Below are 23,151 nucleotides of genomic sequence, written 5' to 3' on the forward strand. Positions count from 1 at the left end.
CTTGATGGCAATTTGAAAACCTCCAGAGGGTCAGCCTCTATTGCTCTTTTGGGCAGTTTGAACAAATACCACATACCCATCAAAGGTGGGACAATACACCAGCCATGTCTTTTGGAACATAGCTCCATTGTGAGGTCTTATTTTCAATGCTAAATCCTGGATCGTAAACAGATGAGTATTGTGCAGTGTGTTTCACAAAATAACCATCACTTTATTACTAGAGGTAAAGATTATAACCTCTCCAGCTTTGCTTCTTCCCAGGACCTTGAAGAGCCCTGTTAACCAAGAAAAATCACTTTGCTCCGGTTTACCACCCTTTCATCATGAACAAAGAGGACTACCCTGCTGTTAGTCAGAACTTTGTTCAAAGAGACAGCAATATTTGTCCTCCCCTCAGCACCAGGATCAGCAGTTAATGAGGAATATGTAGCAGGGTATTCCGAGTATTTAGAGAAGACAAACCCCAGCTGCCTCAGATGTAAACCTTGTCTTAAAATAGTGTCATACACTATTTGTTAACGAATTTCCAACATGACCTGATTTGTTTGCAAACTGTCGATAGCCTTTGTCGATATGAGAACAGTGCCAGATTATCGGATCGGTTTAGGGAGAGTGCTTGGTCCCCTTTAAAAAGGCTTTCGACCAGCAGCCTTTTATCACTCCCCATCGCACTGTGCATGGCACCATACATTGTTTTACCCCCAGATCCGGCTATTGTAAGATTATTTCGGAGGCCCAGGCTTCATGAACCAGTCGACATAGAAGGATTTTTAAGAGCTGTCACATTATCAAACCCCCTTACAGGCACATTACTAGAAGCAACTGAATCCTGCCCCCTCACAAAACTAAATACCTTAGGTCTGAGCTCATTGCTAGAGTCAGCCTCGGCAGTATGTCTTTCATTGACCCCCCTCACCAGTCTCTCTCTTTGAAACACTTCACAGTCCTACACTTGACTGCTCACTCACATTTCATCAACTAGGTAGGCTCCTCAGCAGATGATATATATGACTAAGTGCCACAGTTGGTGTTATATCAGCTTTAGGAGAGCTGTGGACTTGGATATTTGCATAGTTACCCACGGCTTCCACCATAAAATTAGACTTTGCAAGAAGGCTAAACCTCCTCCGTCTGAACATAGTTGCTCTTAGCAAACATAATAGGTGGAATAGAAGAGTTCACCAGCAAAGCACCATGGGTAACCCCACAGTCATATGAATATTCCTCCAGTGGCAGATCATGACAGTACTGATCTGCAGAGTCACACTTTTTACCATTCAACACCTCTCTCTGTTTATTTATAGATTCCTGGATGGTTAGATTGTGTAAACATATTTTGGATGATTTCCCTTTAACTTTCTTAGCCCTCAAGTTCTTAGATTTCTTCCCTTAATTGGATACCTGTGAGCATGTTAGATCACCTCTCCCATACTTGGAGTTACTCCGGGCTTCGGAAGGACCATCAAAATGCTCACCAATAACACCCCAAATCATGCTTTTGTTCAAGAGTGTGGCACTTTTCCTGGTTGAGCATTCAGGTGACCAGGGCACTTCAAGACCACCGACCCCCTTGTTGGCCACTGGATATACATTATGCATAGAGCTTTGATGCCCAGCTCTTGCTCACCACATTGCGAGGTACCCGAAACACAGAGGAGTGGAACGATGTTAAGCATACCCTCACCCAGACTAATAGCCTGACATTTGTATTCTGCATTATACTGCATCTGTGTTTCCCTATGCACTGTAATTTTACTCAAAATCAGCTTGTCTGCCCGCATCTCATTCCTAATGTTATCATAGAGTTCGACCAAAGCACTATACAACAAATTCAGCACCGAAAAAGATGGAGACATGAGCCGAATCCTCTGGTCCACGCCCTGAAGAGTATGATTACGTTTGACACTTTGTAGCCTTTTAGAGAAATTTGGGGAATTTACACTGTTACCCGAGATCAACTCTGTTAATGCAGTCGGATTCCAGGAGCATGCTACCATGTGGTTAATGGGGTCAACTTGAATAGGAGACACAGGAACTTCCATGAGCCTATCGAAGTATTCTCCAGAGCCCTTGTGTTCAATGTTCCCCTGCGTTAAGGAGAGGTTTTCGCAATTTCAATCAGACTAATGTCATTAAGATTTGATAAGTTCACCATAGCCGGCGCTCAACAAGATTTAAGAAACCACATTTCCGTGCTAGTGCCTGATCATGGAAAGAAGATAGTAATTTTCCTGCACGGAAATTAGTGTCCATAGAGCTGACTCCAAATAATTAACTTTTACATAGACTTTCTTCCCATCACAGTGGGAGGCTGCAAACGACACGTCCAAACAACCACGAGTGGCATGAACAACTGAATGTGGGACAGCCTCAACAACAAGCATGCATGGATTGCCCAGGGTGCATATGATTTCTGAAACCAATACCTCCTCCGATACTCCCACTCCTAAGGTCTGACAACTGCTGTCATCAGCATGTATTAGTCTCTCCAGTTCACTGGATGGAACTACAGCTGTTGTTGTCAACCTTAGCCCACAGTCTTTTTCCAGTACCACTGAAGCCGAATGGCTATGCAGTATATAGGCTGACTTCCCCATCATAAGTACGCAAGGGGACACATGAAATATGCACACAGTAGTCAGAGCGGGACACGCCACTCACCACCGAACTGCCAAACTGCTTCAGCGGCACACTTTCAGCACACTGCTTTGCACGTCCTTTCGAGATGGGAAGCATTTTTTAAGTATCAGACACACAAGCAGAGCTACAAGCTCCCAGGCAGGGCCAGCCAAGCAAAGAGCATAGAGCACAGAGATGCAGGTAGGTCCTTTTGGTCAGTCTGCCGCTGCCAAACTGCTTCAGAGGCACACTTCGAGCGCACTTCTATCGTGTGCGCTTTCGTGCTTGGAATGTTTTTGAAGTATCAGATGCACAAACCGAGCTCTGAGCTCCCAGACATCACAAGTCACACACAGAGCACTGAGATGCAGATAGGTCCGTTTGGTCAGACTACCCCTTCAGTATAGCTTTTGTGCTGTTACTTTTCAAGGAATAAGGTTGCAATATTTAGGATTACAAAGATGTAGTTATGACCTTCAATAGAGAGTTCCAGGGGTCCCATGATATCCATGCCGATGTGGAAGGATTGGGCATCGATGATGAGAAATGGTTGCAGAGGGTCTCTTCGTTTGTCATCCAGGGATGTGTTCTGGCAATTTGGGCTGACAGCATAACATTTGACCCCAGCATACATGCCAGGCCAATAAAATTGGGCAAAGTACATTCTTCTAAATTATTTGTAGGCCCATGTGCCCAGCTGTCTTATTGAAGTGAGCCAACTCCACCACCGCCTTCCGAAACAACATAGGGAACAATAGCTGATAATAATTGGTGTTTCTCCATTTGGGTTTACATCCACTCTGTACAGGAGACCTTTCCTGTTGATGAAATGGGAGGTATTCAGGGCTCGGTTACCAGAGATTGGACCACAAGTGTTTCCTTTCTCTGGGCCTCTGCAAATTACACCAGTGTGGGGCCTGGGTCCCCTTTGAGATGGATGTCTTTCCTCTGGGCCTCTGTCTTTTCCCTGAGTGTGTCTTCAGGGCTCTCTGTTTCTTTGAGATATTCCACTTCCTCAATCTCTGGAACTAATATTTGTTCACATGCGAGTTGGGCTATAAACTGGCCGGGTTTTATGTCATAAGTAAGATTTCCCAGAATAAAGAGAACTACCTTCATCACTCCTCAGTAGTCCCTGACAATTACTACGGCAACCATACGCATGTAAAGTTTATTGGTCAATCCTGGCTTGGGGGTAATCTGCTCATATGTCCCTTTTGGTACCTCTTTCGACAGACGGGTCTTGACAAGGGACTTGTCCACTACCCCTCATTTCCCTACAGCTCACATCCCTCATCCCCTGGGTTTGCTCTATTGGGGACTCAGGTAATCTTTGTTATTGTACTATCTTTAACATTTTCCTTGTATTTGGGTGACCTCTATGTCAGTGTCAGAACAATCCCAAGATGATACCATGTGCCACAGATGGCTTCAAGAACACACCATCTTTCAAATACAGTTCAAGAGTTTTTACTATAATATCCAGGGGGGCCAACTACGGGCCACCTCTCTATCTTATGTCATCTTTCCATGGGCTTCCTCCACCCTAGCCCAGACTTCCCTAATCCCCAAAATGGTCACTAGAGATGGGTAATGCCTACTATCTAAAATTGTATAGGCAAGAGTGGAGGGCATAACGGCAATAGCCTTATCTATATTTCTCTTTTCAGGTTTTAAGAGGTGCATCCTAGCCTTGTATACCACAAGAATTATCATGGTTTTCAAGACAGGAAAGTGTACCTTCCAGTCACCCCGGGGTCTCGCTCCTACCACTTTCACACTCTTGTATTGCTCACCCTGATATTGTTTCCTTCCTTTTCCTTCCTTCTGCTCTCCCCCTTCTCATCATCCCAATCTCTATTTTCTTGCCCTCTCTCTCATCTGTCCCTCAGTTATCAAGTCTACACCTTACTCTCCACTCTACGATCCACTCACCTCTACTCCTCACTACTCTTCACTATCACCACTCTTCACTCAACACCACATTCCACCCCTCCTTCTCTCACACTCACCCTACTTTCACTCTTTGAGTCAAATTTCTCATTCAGTCTCACTTATTACCCTACTCTCCCAATTACTCTCACTCACTAATCTTACTCACAATAGACACACTTGCACACCCAAGTACCACTTTCTATCACCTTCAACAATATTTCTCCTGGTCTTCTATATACTATGCTCAACCACCCGACCCCCACCTGGCCTTTTAGTGGACCTCCTCTTCTTTTGACCTCACCCGAACAATCAAACACTCAGCCCTTTCACCTTCCCCATTTTACACTGCCCGGTCTGGGATGTGTAGAGAAACAGAGGCAGAGTGAGGCGCACACTCTAGTTCCCAGTGTTGAATACCTGCTGCATTTGAAGTTGCTGTTCTCCAAGCGCTTTTATGTCTCTCACAATCTTCAGGGAGGCTGTCTTTTCAGGTGTTACAGATTAGTCTCAATTGGTCTCAAGGAATTCTGGTAGCTGTAGTCTGTTTTTGGTAACCAGGAACCAACTCCCTTCCAAAAGCACAATTTGTTCCTGGTGGCGGGAGGGGAGAAAAACCAATGATGTGGCTCTCCTGGGTAGGGCATGGTGACCCCGGTGCCGGTGCCTCTAACCACTGCCTCTAAATCCCGGGACTTCTGAACCAATATGTAGAGAAACAGAGGGAGGGTGAGACGCGCACTCAAGTTCCCAGTGTTGAATACCTGCTGCATTTCAAGCTGCTTTTCTCCTCCAAGCGCTTTCATGTCTCTAACAATCTTCAGGGAGGCTGTCTTTTCAGGTGTTACAAATTAGTCTCAATTGGTCGCAAGGAATTCTGGTACCAAGGTTTGGGGGGCCATCAGCTAAAATGGTGGTGCTATATTGCCCAGTTTATTATGGCTTAAGAAAAAGGTTAAATCAATGATGTTCCCTCATCTCCTTCTAATACTCTTAAGAGTCAGAAAAGTGAATCATCAACACCTACAGAAGAATCTCTCGACCCAACCATGCAAGCTATCCTCACTGAAATTAGGGCTTTGAAATTGTTTATGGAAGCCACAAATGTTAAACTACAGCAGGTTGATGACAAATGCTCTGCTTTTGAATCAAGGATAACCGAGGTTGAAAGACGAGTCAGTGACACTGAGGATGTTACTGGTAAAGTACTAATGCTTGAAAAACACAGTAACATTTTTTAAAAAACAAGCTGAGAACCTGAAAAACCAAAACAGAAGAAATAATCTTCGTATTGTAGGCCTTCTTGAAGGTATTGAAGGAGATAACCCAATCCTGTTCCTAAATAGTATGCCCATCAAGCTCCTGAAATTACCAACGTCGGTCCAACTGAACATTCAAAGGGCCCATCAAATAGGCCCAATCAACCCAGCACAGTCTTCTAGTAACTCCTCCAGAACCTTCATCTTTGCATTACTGCACTATTCACATGTGCTACTTATTTTGGAAAAAGCAAAACTGACTAGGCAACTTTCTTGGAATGGTAAAAAGATGTGTATCACCCAGGATGTATCCAATATCACGGCCGCCAGAAGGAAAGCACTACTTGCACTCAGGCCAGCCTTAAAGCAGCTAAACGCGAGATATGGCATCATACATACAGCCATTCTGAAAGTCACCCTTTAAAGGTCATACCTCTGCTTTTCAATACCCAATGGACTTGAGACATTTCATTCAAAACCATAAAGTAGAAGATATGAACATGTTAAGACCTCCTGCCTGACTTCAACATATAATACCATAAACAGTTACAATGGATAATTCTTGTGATGTTCTCAACCGGGCGGGGTGCAAGGGCGGCTGTCTCTTCAGTGGCTCTTCAACCGCCATTTTCTTTTTTGCTCACCATGGATCGATGTGGCTGGACCCTGTTAGCTACACCCATTTTTGGTGCATCTTTTCACAGTTGTATATTATCCATATTGATTTTGTTTGTCTCCCCATTTCCCTCTTGTGTCTCTCCCTTTCTGTTGTCACCATGTGCACTGATGAATCAAATCTTATATGCAAGAATATTATTTAACAGCTTGTTAGATACTACAGTTACCGCCTCTCTTGCAATTACAACTACTTGTATATGCTTAAATATTCTGATACATGTGCTATTCTATTGTAAGCAATGACACTTAATGTAACCTCTTGGAATGTTAAAGGGTTGCATAACCCTGTGAAAAGACAGAAAATACTTTCACACCCAAATAGAGCTATGCCATCGATTGCCTGTATTCAGGAAACTCACCTCTCACAAGCAGAAACTGCCAAACTCAAACATCATTGGGTGGGTCAAGTTTTCTCTAGCGCAGCAAATGGGGAAAAACAACCTGAGTTATTACACTTATCAATAAGGGGTTCAAGTGTAAAGTAAAAGCGAATGAGTCCGATGACATAGGCAGATGGGTATAAGTAAAAATACTAGTCGATTCCATTGAATATATTATTTTGAACGTCTATGGCCCAACTTCACAAAAATCCGTCCTTTTGGGTGCAACTTAAAAATCACATGTTCCTGTCCAATCCTAATAACCTTATTATCTGTGGTGATTGTAATGAGATTATGGATCTGTTCTTGGATAGAAAATCCAGTGAATGATTTAAAAATACCAAATCTCACATACAGTTCATGAACTGCGTTTCAGAACTGGGCCTCGTTGATACCTGGCAGATTAGACACCCCCCTAATTTAGAATATACTTTCTTTTCCAACCCCACAAGACTCTTTCAAGATTAGATTGGATATTCATCTCGAAAGCCTTAGCTAGCTGTCTCTTGGATGCCGAAATTGAGTGTATGGCATTGTCTAACATTGCTCCAGTTCACATTCAACTTGCTTTCCCACAAAATACATGCAAGTCCAATAGGTCGAGATTTAATATGGGCCCCTGAAAAGACTAATTATTCATACGCTTCAATACCCAACAACATTACAATTTATTTTCAGGGAACAAACCCCAAGACACATCTGTTGTTATTAATTGGGAGTGCTACAAAGCGGTTCTCAGGGATTGTATTATATAATTTGTGCAAATAAGAAGAGGAAACTTAAACAAGAATCAGACAATATTCTTAACCAACTTAAGACCCTGGAATCTCAATATACACGTACTAACTCTGAGGCAACTCTAATTATTATTATGAAGCTCAGAGTGCAATATAATAAGACTGTCACATAATATTCCTGTGCTAATCTTTTAAAATATAAAGCAAACATGTATCAATTTTCTAACAGATCAAATAAGTCTCTTCCTTCTTGACCAAGTGGGCAATAGGACGTTTTCAGATCAGGAAATTATTAAAGTTTTCTCTCGTTTCTACCAGAAATTATCCATGTCTGAGGCTTCTTCCAGCAACATACACATTGAGAAAGGTCTTCAAAATATACCTCACACAACTTATCCAATGGTTGATTTATACACTCTCAATACCCATATTTCTTCTCTCGAAATCTACAAAGCCATAAAGATCTTAAAAAAAGAAAGGCCCCTAGCCCCAACTGTTTTTCCACTGATTTATTTGTACGTTTTAACAACCCCTTAGTACCTAAACTTAGTGAGCTTTGTTCTCAATTTATTCTAGAGAACAAAACACAGGGCTCTTTTTTAGAAGCTATGCTTATTGTTTTTCCCATACCCGACAAAGATCCCACAATGCCTCAGAGTTATAGACCTGTCCCCCTCATCAACAATAGACTCCTTCCTCTGATGCCCAACTTAATTAAACATGACCAAGTAGGATATATTAAAGGAAGACTATCCTCCTCCAACATAAGGCTGTTTTTGAACATTTTAGATAGAATCCATGGCTCCAAAGACCCTTATGCTGCAGTAGCCCTAGACGCAGAAAAAGCTTTTGATCGGGTTGAATGGAACTATATGTTTGAGGCCCTTGAATGGCATGGTTTTGATTCCCTATTTCTCTCCATGATTAAAGTACTTTATTAAAATCCCAAGACAGCCATATTTATTAATGGGCAAATGTCCTCATACTTCCCATTATTCAGAGGTACACACCAGTGGTGTCCGCTCTCCCCACTTCTTTTCATTTTACCCTTAGAACCCATCTTAGAAGGAATTACACAAAAAAAACTATATAAGGGTTATATAGTGTGGTGATGTACACATTAAATCAGCAGCACCTGCAGATGATGTCTTACTATTCCTCAAAAGCCCATATATTTCTTTACCATATCTCCTCGACATTATTTGGCAATTCTCTTTAGCTTTGGGATATAAACTGAATACAGACAAATCAGAAATGCTACCTCTTAATGTATATTGTACCAAACACCACTTCCAAACTTCAGGGAGGAGATGGTGCCCTAATGGCATTACATATCTTTCCATCCATATCTCTGCCTCTATCAAAGACATCATCAAACATAATACTGGATCTCTACTCTCTAGAGTAAATCAACTAAGTAACTCCTGGTCCCCCCTTCACTTGTTCTGGTGGGGTAGATTAGGGTCTATTAAAATGGTGATTTATCCAATTATTATGTACTCCTTTTATATGTTGCCAATCCCTCTTTCCTCTCTCTCTCTTTAAATCAATAGATTCCTGCTTGATAAAATTCCTTTCGGGAAAAAAAGAGACATAGATATTCTATATGTAAACTGAAGAAACCGCATGTTTATGGAGAGTAGGATGTCCTGATTAAATAAAAATATCATATGGCTTTTGGTTTAAAACAAATAGAGTAATAGTTCACTCATGAACAATCTAATGATGTACCTCATTGGCTGTGTCTGGAGAGACATTTGGTATCCCCTCTAACTCTTGCTGATTGTTACTTCATCAAGACAAAAAATAAATGTAGTAAGTGCACCAGTATTAGCCTATCTGTGCTCTACCTTAGAACCTATATGTTTCCGCAACCCTCAAATTCCTCCCAGTATATTTCTTCAAAAATTTGGTTCAATCTGTTAATTAAAATTGAGAAGAGGTACATTTTCTGGAAGCCCTGGCTCTCTCGAGTTATTAAATATCGTGATCAGCAATTTGTGCAAGGAATCCCAGTTACTTTTTTTTTTTTTAAACATGTTTATTTTTGGTCGACACATAGGAGAATCATACATTACAGATTATTAACTCATCATCAATTGTCCAGCTCTTTAGTCCCCTTTCTTTCAGCTAGCCCTCCTCCCCTTAACCCTCAGTCTAGATCCAGCTCTCGCCCCTCCGCCCGCCGCACAATGTCCGTGTTCTCAGCTGATAGAGCATTTGCCACTGAGCGTGGCTTATATGTTAAGGCCGGATAACTCCTGTCGTAGTCTATCAATGGAGCCCAAATGTTTGTGAAGTGGTGAAGGAGGCCTCTGCTTGCCGCCGTAATTTTCTCTGCTATGAATATGTCCCATATTTTCAGCCACCATAGGATCACCAGGGGGCCTTCCGGAGATTTCCACATTTGGGCCACCATGATTTTAGCGACTAGCAGTAAGTGAGTTAGGAGGGCAGCCTCTCTGCTAGATCTTGGGTATATGCCGGAGATCGGGCCTCCTAATAGAATTGGTTCTGGCTCCAGGGGTAATGTTATCTTCGTTACGTCCTCTATGGCCAGGATGCATTGGGCCCAGAAGTTTGCGACCACAGGGCATGACCACAACATATGTATGAATGATCCCGGATGGCCACATTGGCGCCAACATCGGGGGTCTAAGGCTTGGTTAATGTGGTGTAGTCGGAGCGGCGGATAGTACCATCTTAGAAGTAGTTTATGGGTGCACTCTCGGTTAGTGATGCAATAGGAGGAGGACCGAGTGCGGGTCCAGATGGCTATCCACGTCTGGTCTTCTATTGGATGTCCTAGGTCCGCTTCCCATTGGGCCATGTACGTTGTCCTGGCCACGAGGGCGCTTGTCTGCAACAGTTTGTACAACGTTGAGATTTGTCCTCGGTGTGGAGGATCTGCAATTGTCAGCTCTGTGGGGTCCAGATCTCGTGTCGCTGCCATGCGAGTGGATGGATGGGAGCACCAATGTCTTAGTTGTGCATATGAGAATCTATCCGTTTCCAGTAAGCTAAAGGAGCTCTTGAATTGATCAAAGGTGAGTGGTTTATCCCCTCATAGAGCTGACCCAAAGTGCTAAGGCCTCCAGCAATCCAGTTCTTAAAGTTTGCGGGGTGGGCTCCTGGCGAGAATGTCGGGTTATGAAATACTGGGGCTGATGGGGTCAGGTCTCGGGGGATACCCCTATGCTTACGAGTCCACTCCCATGCTTTCAGGGTATGCTTGGTGGAGGATAGCATGGTCGGCCATGTTCTCCGTGAGGCTGGGGGGAGATGCAGAAGGAAACGGAGAGGGAGGGGTAAGCGGGATTGCTCAATCTCTGCCCATTGTGGTCAGTTCGAGCTAATAATCCAAGCTTGAGTGCGGGCTAATTGTGCCGCTATCTGATACTTCTGGAGATCTAGGACCCCTAGGTCTCCTAGGTTGGAATTGGTCAGCATAGTTCTCAGTGGGATCCTTGCTTTTTTCCCCCTCCAAATGAACTGCAAAATCTTCCTCTGGAGATGCTGAAGCAGGGGCCGGGGGATCATAATTGGGAGGGCTGAGCAAGCGTAGAGAAGTCGTGGGAGGAGGTTCATTTTACACGCCGTTATGCGGCCTAGCAGCGATATCTCCTGTGGGAGCCAGCGATCCAGGTCCTCCTAGAGGGTCCTGGGCTGAAAGTTTGTCCGATAGGTGTCTTCCGGGCGGGCTGGAATCTGGTCACCCAGATAGGGTATCGCCTCTTCTGACAATTGGATAGAACAGAGGGTTCTGAAGGACGTTTTATCGTGCGGGTCCATTCGCACCCCTAGGGCTGCTGATTTCGTAAAGTTTATGGCAAATCCCGACACCTTGCCGAAAGCGTGAATTTCTGCCAGGGAGGACCTCAACGATTGGGCGGTATCCGTTATGGTTAGCATTACGTCGTCTGTGTATAACGCTATCTTATGTTGGAAGGGGCCTACTTGGGGGCCTTTGATTCTGGGGTTAAGGCAGATTCGTTGGGCCAGGGGTTCCATGAACAGACCGAACAGCAAGGGGGATAGGGGACATCTGTAACGCTCACCTGATTCCCGTAGAGGCGCCGGTCTTGACTGGGCGTATACTGTATCTTCAAAGGTGATGTGTAACACACGGCTGGCTCTTTGGGCTGGACCTCTGTGCACTGTATGTCTGACTCGAAGGGTAAGATGTCTGCAGATAGAAAATATGGGATTAAGGAACTGGGTAATTGAATGTCTCTCTCTTCTTCCCTTTCTCTTCTCCTGTAGAACCCCAAAGGTTAACGCTCTCACCTTAGGTAAGTGAACGCTGTGCTCTCCATCTGCCTCGTGGCAGGGTGCTGTAACCAGTTTCTTCACTGGATAAGGGGAGCAGGCCTCTTGACTTCAGAGGACTGCTGTCCGTCGTTTACTGCACGAACGGTAAGTTTCGAGTAATTCTAATGTCTTTAAAGTCTTTAGTAATGATGTCCCTTGTTTTGCAGGGTTCCGGCGATGGCGGATGACGGGCTGAAGTGAGTTGAAGATGGAGCCCGTGTGATGAATAGAAGCGCCTGGAAGCACGTAAGTAAGCGCTTGTTGCCTGCTTCACGATGCGCTCTAACTGTCTTTTTATTTTGCAGGTACAAGTTCGGAGCGGCTGCAGGGTGCCGGAATACCCACTGGGTTAGATGTGGAAAGGAGTAATGGCACGTGAGTATTAAAGTTCCCCAATGTCTTTAAACGCACCTTGTTTTGTCTTTCAGATGCGGGATGCAGAGCCGAAGGCCTCCGGAACGTGCGAAGAGTTGGTAAGCTTTTGTCTTTCAGATGCCGGAATGCAGCGCGAGGCGTTGGTGACAGCCGATGGACCAGGTAAGTGAAGAGCTGTCACTGAAGACCGTAATGCTAACCTGTTCTTTCTTGTCTTTATAGGTGTTGCTGAAGACTGGATTCAGGATGGTAAGCCTTTTCCCTTAGGCCCAGGATCAGATGCAGAAGACACGATGAGCGTTCTGCTGCAGAGGATGCAGAATAACGCAAAGCAAGATTCATCCATCGGGTGTGGTTTAAATAGCCTCCTGTAGTGCTTAGGTGTCTCCTTCCACAGCCACGCCTAGGTAAGAAAAGAGTTCCTGCTTTCCAGAAGAGTTCCAGTGTTCTGAATCTAGGGAGTGGCTCCTGCCCCACCCAACAGGAAAAGTAGTTCCAAACAGAAGAGGATCAGAGGCTCAACTGGCAGGCAAGTAAGCAGCATGGTCTGCTGCAGGTAAGTCCACCCAAGCATTATGAGCCCGGCGCTTCCAGCGCTGGGACTGGGCATATTTATGAGCCTGGTGCCACTGGCGCCAGGACTGGGTCCAAAAGGTCCCAATCGGGACTGGTTGGCACTCGGAACCTGGGTTATGGATCTGCTTCCAAGGGAGTTGGGAAAACCCTGACCTTTTGGAAGCAGAGATCATGACAGTACCCCCCCCCCCCCCAAGGCCCCTCCCAAACCGGGCTTCTCCGGGGGTTTTGGCTTGTCAGGAAATGTTCGGTGAAATCTTTAGATTAGGCGAGGAGCGTGGACATATTCAGCAGGTTCCCAGGATCTCTCTTGGGGGCCGTAGCCTTTCCAGTCAATTAGGTAAAATAGTTTAGATTTGGAGATCTTGGTGTCCAGAATGCTTTTGACTTCAAACTCGAGTTCTCCATCAACTAGGATAGGTTTTGGAGATTTAGTTAGTCGGGTTTGAGGTTGCACGGGTTTTAATAGAGAGACGTGGAAGACCGGATGTATCTTCATGTGCGGGGGCAAGTCCAACTTGACTGCTACTGGGTTTACTATGGTAGTGATGGAATAGGGACCAAGGTATCTTGGGTTGAATGTGCGTGGCCCTTTTAGGGGTAGATATTTGGTGGATAACCAGACTTGATCCCCTACTTGATATTGAGGGGCTTCCTTCCGATGTTGATCTGCTCCTTTCTTGTATTGTTCTTTAGCCCTTTGAAGGTGAGAAACAGCTTCCTTAAAGGCTTGGGTGATTGTAGAATGCAGGTAGTCTACTGCTGGTGTGTCAAGATCTTGGAGGGGATCCAACTCCGAGGTTCGAGGGTGACTGCCGTACAAAAGAAAAAACGGGGTTTTCCCAGTTCCCGAATGGACAGAGTTATTGTAGGCATATTCGGCTATCCAAAGGATGTCTTTCCAAGTTTTTTCAGTTTGTTGCAGCATGCAGCGTAAATACTTTTCCAGAGTTTGATTGGTCCTCTCGGTTTGTCCGTCGGTCTGAGGGTGGTGACTGGTCGATAGTCTCACATCAATTTGAGCCGACCGACAGCAACTTCGCCAAAAATGAGAAATAAATTGACTACCTCGATCCGAAATTAGAACCGAAGGAAAACCGTGCAGTCGGACGATGTTTTCGAGAAATTCTCGGGCCAGAGTTGCTGCTGTTGGCAAGCCTTTGAGCGGAATGAAATGCGCCATCTTGGAGAATAAGTCCACGATTACTAGAATCGTATTGTATCCGGAGCATGGAGGTAGATCGGTGATGAAGTCCATAGAAAGCGTATGCCAAGGGCGAGGTGGGATGTCAATAGGGCGTAAGAGGCCTGCTGGTCTTTCCATTTGACTCTTGTTTTGGGCGCATACTCCACAGGACATTATAAAGTCTCTGATATCTTTTTTCCAAGACGGCCACCAGAAGTAGCGCTTCATCTTTTCTGAGGTCTTGGCTATACCGGGATGTCCTTCCATTAAAGAATCGTGATAACAAGAGATTACTTTTTTCTGTAAATCTGTGCTGGGTAGGTATAATCGTTCTTGGAAATACAATAAGTTGTCCTTTACTGCAAAGTCCTTTCCCTGCAGATGCCAATTCTGTATGTCTGCTGGAGTTACAAGTTGCCTGGCTTTATCCTTAACTTCCTCTATGGATTCTGTGGCGATTACACCCAGAATTCTTTGTTCGGGAATGATTGGTACAGGTTTAGGGTTGATCAAGTGTTCTTCCACTCCCATCGAGAAAGGGCATCAGCTTTACCGTTCTTTGTACCAGGTCGATAGGTAATTATGAAGTCAAACTCGGCAAAGAATAATGCCCAACGGAGTTGTCTAGAGGATTGGGCTTTTGCGGTTTTCAAATATTGCAGGTTTTGGTGATCCGTAATCACAGTAACGGTGTGTCGGGCCCCCAGCAGATAATGCCGCCAAGCCTTAAAGGCAGACTTGATAGCCAGATGTTCCTTGTCAGTAATCGTGTAATTGATTTCAGGAGGCGAGAATTTGCGGGACCAAAATGCCACGGGATGCAACTGATTGGTTACCGGGTCCTTTTGTGATAGAACTGCCCCCATGGCAAGGCTTGAAGCATCAGTTTCCACAATGTAGGGGAGTTCGGGGCGAGGGTGTTTTAAGATTGGTGCAGCGATAAATTTAGTCTTCATATCCTGGAAAGCTTGTTCCGCCTCAGTAGACCATTCAAAACGTTTGTTTTTCTTTAACAAGGCAGTGATGGGCTGGACTATTCGAGAGAATTCGGGGATAAACCTGCGGTAAAAGTTAGCGAAGCCTGACATGCTTTGCACACCTTTTACGGAGGATGGTGATGGCCATTTGAGAACTGCATCGACCTTCTTTGAATCCATACGCACTCCGCCAGGTGATAATATGAATCCCAAGAATTCAACTTCAGTCACGTTGAAAACACATTTTTCCAACTTAGCGAAAAGTTTGTGTTGACGCAATCTTTCGAGGACCATTTTCACGTGTTTCCGATGTTCAGATTCTGATGAAGAATAAACGAGGATGTCGTCAATGTAAACAACAACACACACGTCTATGAGCTCTCTGAGGACATCGTTCATAAAATATTGAAAGGCGGCCGGGGCATTGCAAAGTCCGAAGGGCATGACCTGATATTCAAATAGCCCATACTTGGTGCGGAAGGCCGTCTTCCATTCATCGCCCTCTTTTACTCGTACCAAGTGGTAAGCTCCTCTAAGATCCAGCTTTGTATATATGCATGCTTTTCTGACTTGGTCCAGGAGTTCAGGGATCAAAGGTAACGGATATCTATTCTTAACGGTGATCTGGTTCAGGGAGCGATAATCTATACAAGTTCTAAGGTCTCCTTCCTTTTTTGGAACGAAGAACAAAGCTGAAGAAGCAGCGGACTTGGAAGGACGAATAAACCCATTTGCCAGGTATTGATCCAGGTATTGTCGAAGGTGAAGGTTCTCAGGCTCGGTGAGGGCATAAATTCTACTACAAGGAGGAGTAGATCCAGGTATCAGGTCTATCTGGCAGTCATAAGACCTATGAGGAGGTAGAGAGTTAGCCTGATCCTTCCGGAAAACATCTTGGTATTCTAGGTATTCGGGAGGTAACTGGGGAGTCTCTGAAGAAATTGCTGCCAGTGCAACACCAGGTGGAGGGTGACAAGTAGAGACACATTCTGGAAACTGGACCGTTCTTGCTCGCCAATCGATCAGAGGATTGTGTTTCTCTAACCAAGGTATTCCTAGAATAATCTGAAACTGAGGGGCCTTGATCACATCGAACACGATCTTCTCATGGTGTCCATCTTGACTTACTAGCGTCACCTCTTGAGTGGTATGCGTTACTGGCCCGGAGGCTATCTCCGTACCATCCACCGTAGTAATGACGTCCTTTACAGCCTTGGGACAGAGAGTTAGATTCATCCTCAAAACCATTTCATGATCCACATAATTGCCGATGGCACCGCTGTCGACGTAAGCTTCAATTGCATGTAATCGATCCGGATTATCAGGGCTAATGAAGACCATAGGTATCACGAAATGCGAGGTCACGGAACTGGTTTTCACGCTCGGCAAGAGGACCTCTATTCTTGTCGGGCGAGGTCGTTTCCCTGCTCAGAGTTTGTAACTTTGGTAACTGCAGCTCCTACTGCTCTTGGCAGGTTTCACCGGACAGTCTCGAAGAAAGTGCCCTGAGTTTCCGCAATAGAGGCATAATTGCAACTGTTTTCTCCTTTCCCACTCCTTTTGTGTTAGAGGACCTTTCAGACCCCCTATGGGTTGCATGGGTTCCCCGGAGTCTACTCCTTTGGAAGGAGTTGGCGGTTTGGAAAATACTCGAGCATCAAACTTGGAACGATCGGCCTTCCTGTTCTGCAGTCTGTGATCTATTTGAACGACTAAGTCTATATAGTCCGAACAATCTTGTGGGGGATTCACTACTTTGGCTAACACATCTTTGAGCTCTCCACGTAGACCTCTATAAAACAGCGTAATCCTTTTGTCCTCAGGCCATTGAGTTTCCACTATAAGTCTGTTGAAAGACGCAATATAAGCCAAAAGGTCTTGATTACCTTGTCGCAATGAAAGAAGCTCATTGTCCAAGGCCTGCCCCTGTGAATGTCTTGCAAACAGTTTTTCCATACTGAGCTGAAAAGCTTGAAAATCATGGAGGACCGGATCATCTTGATTTACTAGAGGGATCGACCAGTCTGCCGCATTGCCACTAAGGTACGAAAGCACGAAAGCTACTTTAGCTTGATCAGTTGGAAAGGCTGCTGGCCGGCATAAGAAATGCAACCGGCACTGATTGATAAATACTGCAAACCTCTTTGGGTCACCAGAAAATCGTTCGGGCGGAGCCAGAGGTACATTCCCAGGTAGGTTGATCTGCACTGGATTCATAGAGGATGTAGAAGGAAGATTTCCCCCAGATGCGGGTAACGGGGTCTGTCCGGCTTGTGACTGTAGCAATTGTCTAGCGAGATCATCTGTTCGCTCCTTGGAAATAATCAGTTCCCTTCTTAGAGCGTTCGTTTCCTGACGGGCTGCATACACTTCTGCCCTTAGTTCCCCAAGGAACTGGGCTAGCTGGTCGGTGTCCGAGGTTTCCATAGCGCCTGGACGGGAGTTTTGTGGTAGGCTTTGCGTTCTGTAACGCTCACCTGATTCCCGTAGAGGCGCCGGTCTTGACTGGGCGTATACTGTATCTTCAAAGGTGATGTGTAACACACGGCTGGCTCTTTGGGCTGGACCTCTGTGCACTGTATGTCTGACTCGAAGGGTAAGATGTCTGCAGATAGAAAATATGGGATTAAGGAACTGGGTTATTGAATGTCTCTCTCTTCTTCCCTTTCTCTTCTCCTGTAGAACCCCAAAGGTTAACGCTCTCACCTTAGGTAAGTGAACGCTGTGCTCTCCATCTGCCTCGGGGCAGGGTGCTGTAACCAGTTTCTTCACTGGATAAGGGGAGCAGGCCTCTTGACTTCAGAGGACTGCTGTCCGTCGTTTACTGCACGAACGATAAGTTTCGAGTAATTCTAATGTCTTTAAAGTCTTTAGTAATGATGTCCCTTGTTTTGCAGGGTTCCGGCGATGGCGGATGACGGGCTGAAGTGAGTTGAAGATGGAGCCCGTGTGATGAATAGAAGCGCCTGGAAGCACGTAAGTAAGCGCTTGTTGCCTGCTTCACGATGCGCTCTAACTGTCTTTTTATTTTGCAGGTACAAGTTCGGAGCGGCTGCAGGGTGCCGGAATACCCACTGGGTTAGATGTGGAAAGGAGTAATGGCACGTGAGTATTAAAGTTCCCCAATGTCTTTAAACGCACCTTGTTTTGTCTTTCAGATGCGGGATGCAGCGCCGAAGGCCTCCGGAGCGTGCGAAGAGTTGGTAAACTTTTGTCTTTCAGATGCCGGAATGCAGCGCGAGGCGTTGGTGACAGCCGATGGACCAGGTAAGTGAAGAGCTGTCACTGAAGACCGTAATGCTAACCTGTTCTTTCTTGTCTTTATAGGTGTTGCTGAAGACTTGATTCAGGATGGTAAGCCTTTTCCCTTAGGCCCAGGATCAGATGCAGAAGACACGATGAGCGTTCTGCTGCAGAGGATGCAGAATAACGCAAAGCAAGATTCATCCATCGGGTGTGGTTTAAATAGCCTCCTGTAGTGCTTAGGTGTCTCCTTCCACAGCCACGCCTAGGTAAGAAAAGAGTTCCTGCTTTCCAGAAGAGTTCCAGTGTTCTGAATCTAGGGAGTGGCTCCTGCCCCACCCAACAGGAAAAGTAGTTCCAAACAGAAGAGGATCAGAGGCTCAACTGGCAGGCAAGTAAGCAGCATGGTCTGCTGCAGGTAAGTCCACCCAAGCATTATGAGCCCGGCGCTTCCAGCGCTGGGACTGGGCATATTTATGAGCCTGGTGCCACTGGCGCCAGGACTGGGTCCAAAAGGTCCCAATTGGGACTGGTTGGCACTCGGAACCTGGGTTATGGATCTGCTTCCAAGGGAGTTGGGAAAACCCTGACCTTTTGGAAGCAGAGATCATGACAACATCCTTGCCTGGTTCCACATGATAGGGGTATCTGGTTAGATAGAAGCCCATTGACTCGAAGAAAGGTTTTCGGAGATTGATAGTTCGCTAGGATATATTTCTGGAAAGTAGGACCAAAGTGGAAGGACGCCAGGGTGAGCCGGGGAAACGACCATTCCACCTTATCGAAAGCCTTGGCCGCATCCAAGGCCAGGACTGCCAATTTTCGTGAGTCTCGCTGTGTAATTTCAATTAAGTTCAGGACTCTGCGTATGTTATCTACTGCGGCTCTGTTCATAATAAACCCCGTTTGGTCTGGGTCGATGATGTCTGGGAGCACCTTCGCTAATCGGTTAGCCAAGACTTTCGAATATATATTCGCATCCAGGTTTAATATGGAGATTGGTCCATACGCTGTTACGTCTTTTGGGTCTTTTCCTGGTTTTAAAGCGAGAACAGTAATCGACTCTTGCATTGACGGAGTGATTGTCTCAGCAAGATCGAAAGAGTTGAAAAGCGTCGTCAGCGGGGCTACCAGCTGGGGGCGGAACATTTTGTAAAAGCGGGTCGAGAAGCCGTCCGAGCCCAGGGCCCTCGGTTTTAGGCTCTTGATAACATTGTCGACCTCTTCAGTTGTGATTAGGGTCTCTAGCTCATCTCTGGTCGAGAGGGAGATCTGGGGAAGGGCCGCATTCCGAAGATAGGATTGTTGGTCTTTAAGGGATCTCGGGGACGCCGTCATCGTATCCGTGAGATGGGCAACTGCAATATTCAGTTTATCTTCTTCCGCAAACTGGACATTTCCCTGAGGATCACAAAGGCCTAAAATAGCGTTTCTCTTCCTAACCTTTGCCAGCTTTTCTACCAAGAATTTGTTAGCCTTATTTCCCTTGGCATAATAACTTTGTTTAGTTCTGGCTAGGATCTGGGCTGTGTCCTCCGCATAATGTGCCTCCAGCTTCTTTCGGGCCATCCGCAGGGTCCGGTGTGTCTTAGGCGCCCAGTTCTTTGCCTTACATACTGCCTCCGCTCTCTCTACTTCTTCTTGTAGGACCTGGCGGGTTTGCTTTTTCTTCCTATGATAGGCCGTTACTGGTTCCTATTTTCATTTTAGGATCGGTCAGGGAATGACCCCCGGTCCGGGCTGTATCATTTTATCTTTCGGCGTCTCTGTGACTTCGACCAGGGTTGCTGCTGTTGTCTCTGGGCTAGCTGCTCCGCTCCCTCCGGCGAGTGCTGCGGGTTCTGAGCGGTCGAGGCCTCCGGCGATCTTTGGTGTAGGATGGATTCTGCGTCCTCTAGGTGGCTGATTCTGCGCTGGATTCCCCGAAATGAGAATTGGAGAGTGGAGGGGAATAGCCATCTGTAGCGGATCTGCTGGCTCTGCAAGAATAGCGTTAGAGGTCTAAAGATTCTTCTTTTCTGTAGAGTCGTTAACGAGAGGTCCTGGAAGATCTGCACCGGGGAGCTCATGAACGAAAGTTCATCTTTGGTGCGGCTAATGGGCGAAATGGCCTCTTTAGGAGCATAGAAATGGACCCTGGTAATTACGTCTGGGGGGCCGTCTGAATCCACTCCCCGTCTTGGGCGTTGTAACGCTCACCTGGCTCCCACGGAGGCGCTGGTCTGGTCTGGGTTGCTGTGGCCTCTTCAACCGTGATGCGCAGAATTCGGACCACCGATTGAACAGGACCCCCAAATCTTGCTTGTCTGGCCCGTAGGAATATCCTTCTGCAGATGAGAAAGGGGATTAACTGTCTGCTGAATAGTGTGCTTGCTCCCCCCTTTCCCCCTTCGTTCTTCTCTGACTTCCTCCAAAACCCCCGGTTTAAGCGCACCTTACGGTTTGGAAGGATGAACTCTCCATCCTGCTTCTGGTGCAGGGGCGCGCGTTCGTCCAGTTACTTCACTGGTTTTCAGAATGGCGCTGGCAAATCCACTTGACTTTTCTGAGCGATACGCCGTAAGTATGAAGATGCAAAGTTCAAGTGTGAGCCTTCTTTATATTGTTTTTTCCTAACATGTGATCTGTCCTTTATTTCAGGTGCAGAACAAAGGCAATGCGTTGAGAGGTTAAATTGCCGGTGGTAAAATCAGGTGAGTTAGTGATGAGGGCGACCCCTCTAAATGTCTTTATAATTCCCCAGTAATGTCTTTTGTCCTTTCCCCATAGGGGCCGGGGTGCGGTACCAGCCAAAGATGCGGCGCCGACCCGAGATGTGGAATGGTTCACCAAGAAAAGCCGGTAAGTAATATGGCTGAAAATTCGGCTTTCCTCTTGTGTTCCCTTGCTCACCTTTTGTCTCTTCTTCTCTCCCCTAGGTGCAGAGATGTGGCGACCGGTGCTGAGAGCCGCGATGGAGCCGGGCGGCGTCTCAGGAACTGGTGAGTGAAGCGTGGCACTGCAGCGAGCAAAGGAGTACTTTTAAAAGTCTTCCTTCAGGAATGCTAGCGTGAAGATTCCGGATGCAGGTAAGAAGGTTGAATAAGTTCTTGGTTTTCACCTTTCTCTTCTCTTCTTTCCTTACAGGTGTTCCAGGTTCGAGGCGGGCGTGGCTGGAGTCCAGGTGCAGGAGCAGACACGGTGAGCGTTCAGCTGCTGGGATGCAGAACAACGCGAAGTACGTGTGGCTGTCCGGGCGTGGCTTAAATAGCCTTGGAAGAAGTTCCAGGTGAGTATTCTTCCACAGCCCCACCCAAGTAACAAAATAGTTCCTTCAGAAAAATAGTCCCTCCTAAGCCTCATTTGGCTTGGTTCTTCATGCAGCATGGTCTGCATCAGGTGAGTGTGCAGCATGGTCTGCTTCAGGTAAGTGCACCAAACACTTCCCCTTATGAGCCTGGCACCTATGGCGCCAGGACTGATGTCCAACATGAGCCTGGCGCCAACGGCGCCAGGACAGAGTCCAAAGAGCCCCTATAAAGGGCCGCTGGGCTTTTACCCGGGGGCGTGATGCCTGCTCCCGGGGGTGCTGGGCCTGGCCTGGTGCTCCGGGGGTAGGCATCATGACAGGCGTAGCCTGTGAGTACGGTCCAGGATAAATGGGGTCTTATCCATGTTTGGGTGAAGAGCTTGGAAGAAATTGCCAATGTATTCTGGCAACTCTTTGTCTGGGATGGTCGACGGGACCCCTCGGATGCACAAGTTATTTCGTTGTGCCCTGTTTTCTAGGTCTTCTTGCTTGAACTCCAGCACTTCATTCTTGTTCTGCAGTGTCAGGATCTCCCGTTTCATGTCTAGGATCGTGGCGTTGTGACTCTGGGTCAGGTCCTCCACCTCGCCCAGCCTCTGTTCCGCCTCGATCAGTCTTTGATCGGTCTGGTCCATCCGCGTGGTAAGCTGTGACATACATGATCGGAACTCCGCCTTGATGTCCTGCATAAAGGCCTGGATGTCTTCCTTAGTGGCTAATTTTTCTTGCTCCTCGGGGGGTTTTTGTGGGGTCACTTTAGGGGGAGGGTCCGGCTTCTTCGCTTTGTCCGCCGCCATCAGCATAGTGGAGATGTCCGAAGATTTGGCTGATTTCGTTGGCTTCGACATTGTGCCGAAATGAGGGGCTCCGGGTTAGTGTGACCGCGATGCTTAGGGATAGCAAGATGGAGCTCTCTAGTCTTAGGAGGCAAGAGGGCGAGATCCCAGGGGACATAGATGCGACTTGTGGGGAGGGGGAGACTCAGGAGAACAGGTAGTCTACTAAGAGCGCCAAGGATCCTCAGGCCGGGCCTCCGTTGCGTTAGAAAGGGGCCGCCGTAGAGATGCCTCCAACATGAAATACTGAAGGGAGGTGGGGGAACGTATCAGGTAGGGGGGGGACCCCCGGAGCCGAGACTCAGGGCTGAGTGTGGATAGCAGGGGTGGGCCGGAGTGCCCCAGGAAGTCCACAAGATGGGGGGGGGCTCAAAAAGGGCACCAGGGGACCACTGCTCGGGCGGGGGACACCGCCCGTTCTTTTGGGCAGCAGCAGCCAGCCGGCACTTAGTCAGGCCTTAAGCACTCTCCTAACTCATCAGGGCCCGCGGGATCCCGGGCCCCGCCACCTGGCAGGTCACCTGTGCTGGGGAGAAGCCGACAGTCAGCTGTTCCTACATGGGGACTCCAGGGATGGCAATGGGCCCGGTCGGCAGAATGAGAGTGGGCCGGGGCGCCCCTGGAAGGAGGAGCCGGAGCTCCGGGTGATGTAGGGGCCTGCTAAGGGGGCTCCCGCTCATGGCGGTATCCGCACAGGGACTCTGGCGTGGGGTGGTGGGGCAGAGCGGGGTAGGCAGCAGTCCCGTGGAACCC

This window comes from Ambystoma mexicanum, chromosome 6p, assembly GCF_040938575.1.
Source record: "Ambystoma mexicanum isolate Mex_15411 chromosome 6p, UKY_AmexF1_1, whole genome shotgun sequence".
Classification (NCBI taxonomy): domain Eukaryota; kingdom Metazoa; phylum Chordata; class Amphibia; order Caudata; family Ambystomatidae; genus Ambystoma; species Ambystoma mexicanum.